General features: G+C 43.2%; 1 pseudogene; it reads right to left on the bottom strand.

Annotated features, from left to right (window-relative positions):
* Positions 1-3206: 3206 nt before the first annotated feature.
* On the bottom strand, positions 3207-8948 carry LOC138815290 (tubulin beta-2 chain-like; annotated as a pseudogene).
* Positions 8949-10199: the final 1251 nt, after the last annotated feature.

The raw sequence follows: 10199 nt of genomic DNA, 5'->3' as shown, positions 1-10199 counted from the left end.
CAATCTTTCTTTGATTTGTTGTGTTTCCTGGTCTCTATTCAGAAAATTTCGGCCTGAGCCAAGGAGACCTAGGGTTTCTCCTATTCCATCCTGTAATGTTTTCAGTGCCTGCTTTGACTCCGAGGTCTTTGATCCATTTGGAATCGATTCTGGTGCAGGGTGATATATAAGGATCTAGCTTTAGTTTTCTACATGTAGTTAACCAATTTTGCCAGCACCATTTACTGAAGAGGCTGTCTTTCTTCCATTCTATTGTATCAAATCCTCAAAGAAACAACTGCCCAATAAATAAGTGGGCTAAAGACTTAAAGACAAACTTCTCTGAAGTAGAAAGAAGGATGGCCAATAGACACATGAAGAAATGCTCAACATCCCTAGCCATAAAAGAAATGCAAATCAAAGCAACATTGAGATACCACCTCACAACAGTTAGAATGGCAAAAATCAAGAATTCTAACAACAACAGATGCTGGAGGGGATGTGGACAGAAGGGAACCTTACTTTATTGTTGGTGGGAATATAAACTTGTTCAACCACTTTGGAAAGCAGTATGGAGGTTCCTCAAAAGACTTCACATAGACCTCCCCTATGACCCAGCAATCCCACTTTTGGGAATTTACCCAAATATTTACAAACAAGACCACACTAAAGCTTCCAGCACAACTATGTTTATTGCAGCATTATTTACCATAGCTAAGATATGGAACCAACCCAGATGCCCTTTAGTAGATGAATGGATCAAGAAAATGTGGTATATATACACAATGGAATTCTATGCCTCCATCAAAAAGAATGACATTGTCCCCTTTGTTAGGAAATGGAATAACTTGGAAAAAATATATTAAGTGAAGTAAGCCAGGCACAAAGAAACACAGGTCCCATGGTTTCCCTTATTTGCAATATCTAGTATATGTATGAGTCAAGTGGAAAAAGTAAGATAATGTGATGTTAGGAAAATGAATCCTTAGATAAGTATCTTAATGTTTTTTTTCTTTCATGCATGTGTTTCTAATGCATTTATAAGATTATTTCTTTGTTGCTTTGTATGTCCCTCCCCCCACAGTATAACCCCCGCTTTCAATATATTTGATGTCAGTATAACTTGTGGAGATGGGGAAAAACAAGTCGTTTAAGGATTCAGGTGGACCTGTTGCAACAATGAAAAGTACAAATTGTCATGTCAAAAACGAGCTTTACAATGTCGGTGGGGGGGAGATGGGGAAGGATTGGGTGGGCGGGGAGGGGGAGGCTGGGAAGGGAGGTGAAGGGTAAACAAAGGAGGAGGCTGCAATGCTTGGTAAGAAATGTATTCATTACCTTGCCCATGTAATTGTAACCCCTCTGTACAGTATGTTCACAAATAAAATAAAATTTAAAAAATATTCTGGTAGATATGCTAGGTGGGACCTCCATCACAGCTTGGCCTCAATCCTTAACCCACTGAGGAGTGAGAGTGCTTTGGCCAGACCTGCCTTCAGTTCTGACCCAGCAGCCTTATTGGGTTTGGGGATCATCCAACCTGATCAGTTCCAGTACTAGAGACCCAGGAATGTCAATTTGCTGGCCAACACCTACTCCCTAGGACTCCCACATTAGAAGCTAATTGCACTTTGATATGCCTTGGGGCAAGGACAGAAAACATCTTGCTTCTAGTCACAGATCACCCCCTGGGGAAGTTTACTTTCTAATGAGTGAGATCAGCTTGGCTTAAAGATCTATACCCCACTCATCTCCACCCTACTCCAACCTCAGGCCTGGTAGAGGAAAGCTTAGGGAAATTACTATTTCCCAACTTTACTAGCAGCAAGGAACTTGCACCTCCCCCAGTTGTATCTTTTCCTTAGAGCTTTCTAAAAGTTGCTAAGTTCCCATAGGTCCTGTTTCTGAATAAAAAGGGGCTTACAGGTTATTGGTGGCCATGGAGGAATGCCTGGCACAGACAACCTACCTGAAGCCTCACTGCAAGAAGAGTGAAAGATTCTGGCAAAAAGAACCCTTGACTGATGTGGCCTCCTGTGAAAACAGAAGTGTTCGAGCTCTTCCTGGCCATTGTAGGTTCTAAGCAATTGAGATTTCCATCTTAGTCATGTAAAGTAACCATACCCAACAGGCTAGCTCCATGCATCCCTTTTGTCCTTACAACTCCCCCTCGACCTCAGATAGCTTTGAATGCTGGAAAAGTGAGTATGAGAATGGGTCATTGGGCCATGTCTCCCCTTCTCTCCTTCACTTGGAAGGACAGAATCAAGCAGTTCTTGATACACTATGGGGCTGGTCAGCTTTTCACTCCCTCAAAGAGCTAGACACACTTCTGTCCTTAATGTTGCCAGATGCCTTGAGAAACTACCCGGGCAACCAAGATCTTGCACTCATCCTGTGAGTTCTGCTTCACTGTAAACTGAACTGTAAGCACAGGGATCGGGGTTCCTGCTACAGTTTCTGGAGAATGTGACTGCAATCCCTCTGATGGGGCATGAGACAAGAACCTATCATTGTGTGAAGGAGAAGTAGATCTGTAATGACCAGTATTCATAACTGCCTTTTGTGGTTCCATTCCCAAAGAGGAATGTGTAATGGGTGGCAGGTATAGCCAGTCCTGTGTCAGAATAAAGGAGGAAGAGGCCCTGCTACCTCAGTGCCCAGACAAGCCTTGAACGTCAATCCTGTCAGTACTCCAAACATCAAATTGGTACTAGGAAAATTGTAACATCTAGTTTTAGTTTTCTTTCTCTTCAAACTGCTTTTTTGCTACTGGCATGCTATTGAGAGATTGCTAACTTTAAAACTGGGCCAGGGAAAATAAAAAAATATTGGCATTTGTCATACTCCTCTTCAAAATAGCAGGAATACCATGAATTTGAAACTCCTCTTGAGCACCAGTCCTATATTGCTAAGATTAAATCCTGCTGGCCACCTTTATATTTCAAATACATTGAAAGAATAAAAGGGATTCTTAAGAAGAATAAGGACTAAGAGTATAAAATGTATACTTCTTTATTTATATAAATAAGGCTTTCATACAATTATATTTAAAAGAAATCTGTATTTTTACATTCACCACCAGTGAGTTTCTGACAGGAAATGCTGTGCATAATGATACACAGCAAGGATCCCACTCCAGGACAACAGGAGCTCAGGAAAGCACCATTAATTTGAGAAGTAGGCAGGCTCTGACACTCCTGTTGCACTGCTAGCAATGGGAAGTCTTAAACTAGTTCCTCCACCAAGTCTTCTTCAAATTCCCCCTGTTCATCAGCAGTGTCATCTTGGCACTGCTGGTACTCGGACACCAGGTCATTGATATTGTTCTCAGCTTCAGTGAACTCCATCTCATCTATGCCCTCACCTATGTACCAGTGCAAGAATGCATTGCACTGGAACATGGCACTGAACTGCTCTGAGATGCACTTGAAGGGATCCTAGATGGCTATGTTGTTGCCGATGAAGGTGGCCGACATCGTGAGTCTATGTGGGGGTGGGGTGGGGGGGAAAGGAAGGGGGGATGTCACACACAGCCATCTTCACATTGTTGGGGATCCAGTCTCCAACGTAGCTGCTGTTCTTGTTCTGCATGTTGAGCATCTGTTCATCCACCTCTTCATGGACATGCAGCCTCGGAAGATGGCAACCGCTGTCAGGTAGCAGCCATGGCGGAGATCACAGGTGACCATCAAGTTCTTAGGGTCAAATATCTGCTGGGTGAAGCTCGCGCACTGAGAGAGCATGGTACTGCTGGCTGGCAAGGCTGGCCAGGGGCACAAAGCCAGGCATGAAGAAGTGCAGGCGGGAAAGAGCACCATATTCAAGGCCAGCTTGTGCAGGTGTGCATTCAGCTGGCCAGGGAAGCACAGGCAGATGGTAACCCCGCTGTTGGTGCCTGACACCAGGTGGTTCAGGTTGCCATAGTTGGGCGTGGGCAGCTTCAAGTTACAGAAGCAGATGTTGTACAGGGCCTTGTTGTCGATGCAGAAAGTTTTATCTGCATTTTCCACCAGCTGGTGGACAGAGAAGATCGCGTTGTAGGGTTCCAGCACTGTGTTTGACACCTTTGGGGAGGGCATGACACTAAAGGTGTTCATGGTGTGGTTTGGGTACCCCTCTTGAATATTGTTGAGAATCAGGGTGCCCATGCTTGACCCGGTGCCACCTCCCAAAGAGTGGGCCAGCTAGAAACCCTGTAGATAGTCACACCTTTCTGACTTCCGCCTCACCACATCCAGTACCGGCTCCACCAGCTCAGCTTCCTCTGTGTAGTAGCCCTTGGTCCAGTTATTGGTTGCCCCGCTCTGGCCTATCAGACACAAGCCATGATGGGACACACACTCCAAGAGTATTTACTGTGCCATTTGCATTGTGAAGACAACAGGACTCTTCTGAGCCAACCTTTGCTTTTAATTTAGATAACTTTGGTGAAATAAAGGAAATGTTTTCATTGTATCTGGGACCCTACAAATCACCCAGGTTCTAAAGAAATAAAGACAATGTGGAGGAAGATACATTTTAACCCAAATCAACTACTTGTAGAAATGAAGAACAGAGCCTGCCTCAATACTGGAAATGTAATTAGTTTCACAGGAGGGACAGGAGCCCATTGTGATCATAGGAAAGCTAAGCTGCAAGCACTTGTCTGCACCTTGCTCACACATAGCTATGCTTTGATTTCTGGTGTCCTGAAGTAGTTCTCTGTTATTGCCGGGCCTTTGAAATGACCAGCAGTGCTGAATCCTTGTTGGAGGCTTTCCCTGATTGCTGATCTTTCCCTTCAGAGGCTTCTATGTCATGGAGGGCTTGCAGAGTTGCACTGATCTGAGCTGTCTGAGTGGCCAGGGGCATGACTCCAGTGGAATGGAATAGGTGGGTTAGGTGAGGACAATATCTAGGTGTATAAAGGCTCAGCCCAGCACTGGAGTGCCTGGATGTTAGGACCCATAGACCATGATGACATACCAAATATGAAGTTGTCTGGCCTGAAGCTCTGGCCAAATGGTCCTGATCTCACTGAGTCTAAGGTTCCAGGCTCTAGGTCCACCATGATGGCCCGAGGAACATATTTTTTGCCTGTGGAGACAAGAGTTGACTTAGGCCTATAATTGACAAGAAACTTAGGGGCAGAGCTTATGATTCTGAGTGACTCTCAGCATTCATTACAGAAATTACAGCATTTGAGACATGGAAACAGAAAAGATTGGTTCAGCCATTGAGGGATTTTTTGAAGAGGAGATTAGCAGTGGTTCTCTCACTTCAGCCCTCCCTTCTTTTCAGGCCTCCTGGTCACTTCCGCCTTTTGCACACCATCCCATCCCTGCCAATCCTCCAGGGCTAGTCAGTCTTTACTGATGCAGTCAATATAAGCTAGCTTATGTGGATTCAGAACAGGCAGAAGAAAGTAGAAATGCATTTGGAAGGTTGATGGAAAATGCCTCTCAACTGTGACTACCCTTTTTGCCCTTTGGCCAATGAGACAGTCATGAGACAATCAAATTGCTTCAGCTTTCTTGTCATCAAGAGGTGATTCAAACTTATGCATTCTCTTTCTTGACACTGTCTCTCAAATTACAGAGGAACAATATGGTAATCTTGCTTCACAAAAAAAAAATGGAAAAGACAACATTGAAGGAAAAGCTCATTGCTTCATGATGAGTGTTGGGCTGTTAAGAGCCAGTTGTCATTGTTGGAGTTTTTTAAAGTTACTCACCCATAAATCCTTACAGGTGTCTTCCTTGCCAAGGTAATTCAAGTGATTGATTGATATTACCCTTTAAAACTTCCATGGAGATGTTGAATATTTTTGTGATTACCATCTTGTTGTGAGATGAAATCCACTTCTGACTTAGTAAGGAATGGACTTGAGAATTCTGATAATTCTCTTAGAACTTCAATTCTGAAGGAAGCTAAATAAATCTTGATAGGATAAGAACAAATATATGTGAACTAATCTTTCCTCTTCATCCCTTTTCCTTCCCCAGTACTGTTAATTGGGCCACTGGCTCCTCTTCTCCAGTTCCAAATGCCTCAGGCCTTAACCCATTCCTTCTCCACCTCCTCGCATTTTTCTCGTCTCCATTCCTGCCAGTTTTCATCTTCAGGTTCACCTTTAATTCACCTGCTATTGTCTCTGCACATTCCAACACTGTAGATTCCACCAAATGTGGCTTGTCAAGGGAAATAATTATACACTATTTTCTTCTCATATACTTGTAATGTACTCTATAGTAAATCCACTGGCTACATAGCATGTACCTGTTATTAAGTATGATGTCATGTAGAGACACTTGAATGTGTGTGGCAGATTATTTGTAGGTTCTATACAAATACTATTTTATATAAAGAACTTGAGTGTGTGAAGATGTTGTTATTGGTGGGGGTCCTCGAGCCCATTCCATGAGGATACTGAGGGGTGATTGAATTTTAAGTAATGGTGCTGTTTTCATACTTCTTTAAATGAACTTATGAACTTATTAAAAGACTATTTTTTCAGCCCTTTGTTTATGGATCAAATCTATAATCCTAGCTAATCAGGAGGCTGAGATCTGAGGATCATGTTTCAGTGTTGGCTCAGAAGGGAAGGAATGTACTTGGAACTCTTATTTCCAATTAACCACACACACACGCGCGCGCGCACACACACACACACACACACACGCACCACAACACAACACAAAGCTAGAAGAGAAGCTCTATCAATTGAGCCACTAGTAGACTTCCATGTGAACAGTGACCTGATTGAGCCTCACAGGTGTCTGCTGGACCAGACATCCATTAAAAGGGCTAAAGGATGCAGATATCTCATACAAGCTGTGTGACATCTCTGATTGGGTCTGGGATGGATATGGCCACAGAATGTCCTATGACCTTGAGAGTCATATAGCTCTCTCCTACAGACAATTAAACCCTGTACAAAGCATCCCAGTAAGTACCTTCCCTTAGGACCCCTCCTGTCTAGCAAGACATTTGATATTCTCTTCTTCAATAAATCATTGCTGTTTTATTCTTCCCTCTGCATCCATGAACTCATTCTTTGAGATCATAGAGACAAAAGATGTGATTCAGTTATTAGGTTTTCAGTATCAACATGATGGCCTGCTTCAAAACAGAACTTTTTTCTGCTTCCTGGGCACCAAAGCTGGTGGATCCTGAATGCTTTTATCTTGAGCCCTTTTTGTGTTGCCACCAAACCTGTGCTAGAGTATCATCAGTGCCCAAGGGACACACCGGGAATGCGTTTGTTCCAATCACACATGGTATACCTAGGTGTTGAGTCTGCAAACATGATGGGTACTCACAGATGTGTGACTTAGTGATGTCAGCCACTCAGCACAAGGTTTCCCTGGACCAGAGTCTCATCTCCATGCATTGATTGGATGATAGGTGAAACCTTTGTTTCTCATACACAGATTATATCCTGATTGTTCCTAGCAAATGAATTCCATAGACCACAGGGGAAACAAGCTGAATCCTTCTTTTAGTCATTTCTTCCCTAACACTGACACATCTGCTCCTTGAAGACACCATGGCCACATACCTCTCAGTAGAGGCTTTCCAAGACCCTACTCCATCATGTCACCCACCCACTTCAGATCTTTTAGCAGCCACTTTCCTCTAATAAACACTTCCCTCACGTCCAGCCTCCCCTATGAAAGTCTTCACTGTTGGGTTTTTATCCTAATGTAGGGGTCACATGCTTAACTATCAAGGTCATGGTTATTTGATATCTTTGGGTCTACACACAGGACTGCTCAGGGCCATATTGATCCAATGTCTATGGCTCTGTTCACAAGACTGCTCAGTGCCATGGTGATGGGATGTATAGTGTCTGCATATGGGACTGCTCAGGACTATAGTGAATGATGCAGAATATCCATAGAAGGGCACCATTTTCCCATTGAGATTTTCAGCTTTCATTACTTGTGTATAGCTGGTATTCCACACAGCACTCTAAAATCTATGGGAATTTAGGAGAGAGCCTCTTTATCATGAGTTAGCAGAGAATGGAATAAAATAGAATACTCAGCTGTAGTGGTGGTGGCTCTAGCTGGTATTTCTTGATACTCAGCAGACTAAGATCTGAGGATCTAAGTTCAAGGCCAGTCCAGGCAAGAAAATTCAGTGAGATTCTTATCCCTAATTAACCACCAAAAATCCCGAAGTAGAACTATGACTGAAGTGGTAGAGCACTAATCTTCAGCAAAAAAAAATCCAAATCAATGTTTATGCATTAATTTAAGCCTTAGGACCAACACACACACACACACACACACACACAGAGAGAGAGAGAGAGAGAGAGAGAGAGAGAGAGAGAGAGAGAGAGAGAGAGAGAGAGAGAGACAAACATTTGTCCAGCACTGGTGGCTCACACACCTGTAATCCTAGCTATTTAGGACGCTGAGGTCTGAACTTCAGAGTTTCAATCCAGCCTAGGCAGAAAAGTTTGAGACTTATCTCCAATTAACCACCAGAAACCAGAAGTGGTCCTGTGGCTCGAAGTGCAAAAGCACTAGCCTTGAGGGACAGTGTCTAGGTCCTGAGTTCAAGCCTTTCGACTGACAAGAAAAATAAAATGTAACACCTGGATCAGGTCCTTTGTCTCCTTTGTTTGAGGAAAGAGTCTACAGACAAAAAGGAAGAGGTAAGACAGCATAACTTTATTGAAGGAAAAGACCATCAGAACCCTTGCTAGACAGGAGAGGCCCATGGGAGGGAAGGCACTAGTTGGTGTGGGTTATGTAGGTATTAATGAGGTGTCTTTAGGAATGAACTATATGTCTCTCAAGACCATTGGACAGTCTGCAGGTCATATCACTCCCCAGGCCTAGTCAGAAGCTCCACAAAGCCAACCCAAGATCTTTATGCATTCTTTAGTCCTTCTGAGTAAGTTATAATTTTGGTACCTACCTCTGGGGTATAGTCACCTCATCACAGTGTTCATTGTTCCAGGGGCGATGGGCCATGATATGATGTCAAGGAGCCTGCACACAGGACTGCTCAAGGCCAAAGTAAAAGAGAACTTCTATGGGAGAGAGACTTTGCCTCCATTGCACAGACATGCTCTTTTTATGCTCTGATAACTCTGGGCGGTTTTTCCATGTTTTCTCATTTTTTTCTCCAATGCTTTAGATGGAAACCAGGACATCATGCATGTAAGGCACGCACTTTCCCATTGCACTTATATTTCTTTCCTTGGATTTGTTTTTAAATGAGCAGTAGATTTCATCTTTGTGTATAGGAAAATAGTTATCAAATATCTCCATTTTAAAGGTTTCAGCTGATGAAGTAGCACAGTATTTTTTATAATCTAAAATAGAGATATTCTGCCTTGGATATGTCCAGAGGCCTCAAACATAAAAAGGCTTGGGATAACTGCTGTGCAATTGGAAAGGCCAGGTTGAAGCCTTTTCCTTTTGCTCCAGCTTGCTGTTGCACCAGTGCTCCTTTCACCAGAAATGCTCATTTTCTCCATTTCTGCTCTTTGACACTTAGCTAGAGGAGTCAGCTCCAGCCCTCTGAGAACTCTCTATGGGGGTGCGGAGTGGGGATTCCAGTATGGGAGAGGGCTTCTCTTCCCCCTCCATCTTTTGTGCTGGTCTTGGGCTTGATCTCAGGGACTGGCTCAGTCAGTTTTTCTGTTTGTTTATTTTTTCTTGTTTGTTTGATTTTTAGTCAAGAGCAGAACTTAGGCAACAGTTTCACTTCCAGATATTTGGGCTCCTAATTAGTGATGAGTCTCATGAACTTCCCTACAAAGGCTGGCTTTGAACCTCATTCCTCAGATGTTTGCCTCATGAATAACGTGGATTATAAGCATGAGTCACAATCACCTGGCAGAGAGAGGGGTCTTCTTTCAGACATACCGACTACACAGTGACAAAGATCAAGAGGGGTAGCCTCTTTGTTTCAGCTGACCCAATCTTTTTCCATCACATCCAGCGTCAGCCCTGTACCAGCTATGGAGAAGAGCTTGGTGCTTCTTCAGGCCTGATCTGAATTAATTCATTGATCATACTAATAATAAATAAAATATTTCATGAGTATGTTTGTCTTCTCACCAACAGGAACGGATCTAGAAATCAAGAATCATTTATACCTTAGCTTTCCAACTCCAGAATGTAGAAAATTACTCACGTTGCATATGCCTTTCTTTACTAAGTGAATTAGATCAGAGCAGCCTTCACATGTGCTTCTCACCCAGTGGAGATGATAAC

Source organism: Dipodomys merriami, unplaced genomic scaffold (assembly GCF_024711535.1).
Source record: "Dipodomys merriami isolate MVZ:Mamm:240054 unplaced genomic scaffold, mDipMer1.0.p SCAF_634, whole genome shotgun sequence".
NCBI classification, from domain to species: domain Eukaryota; kingdom Metazoa; phylum Chordata; class Mammalia; order Rodentia; family Heteromyidae; genus Dipodomys; species Dipodomys merriami.
The sequence above is the reverse complement of the archived record's forward strand: the minus strand, read 5'-3'. Positions and strand labels throughout refer to the sequence as shown.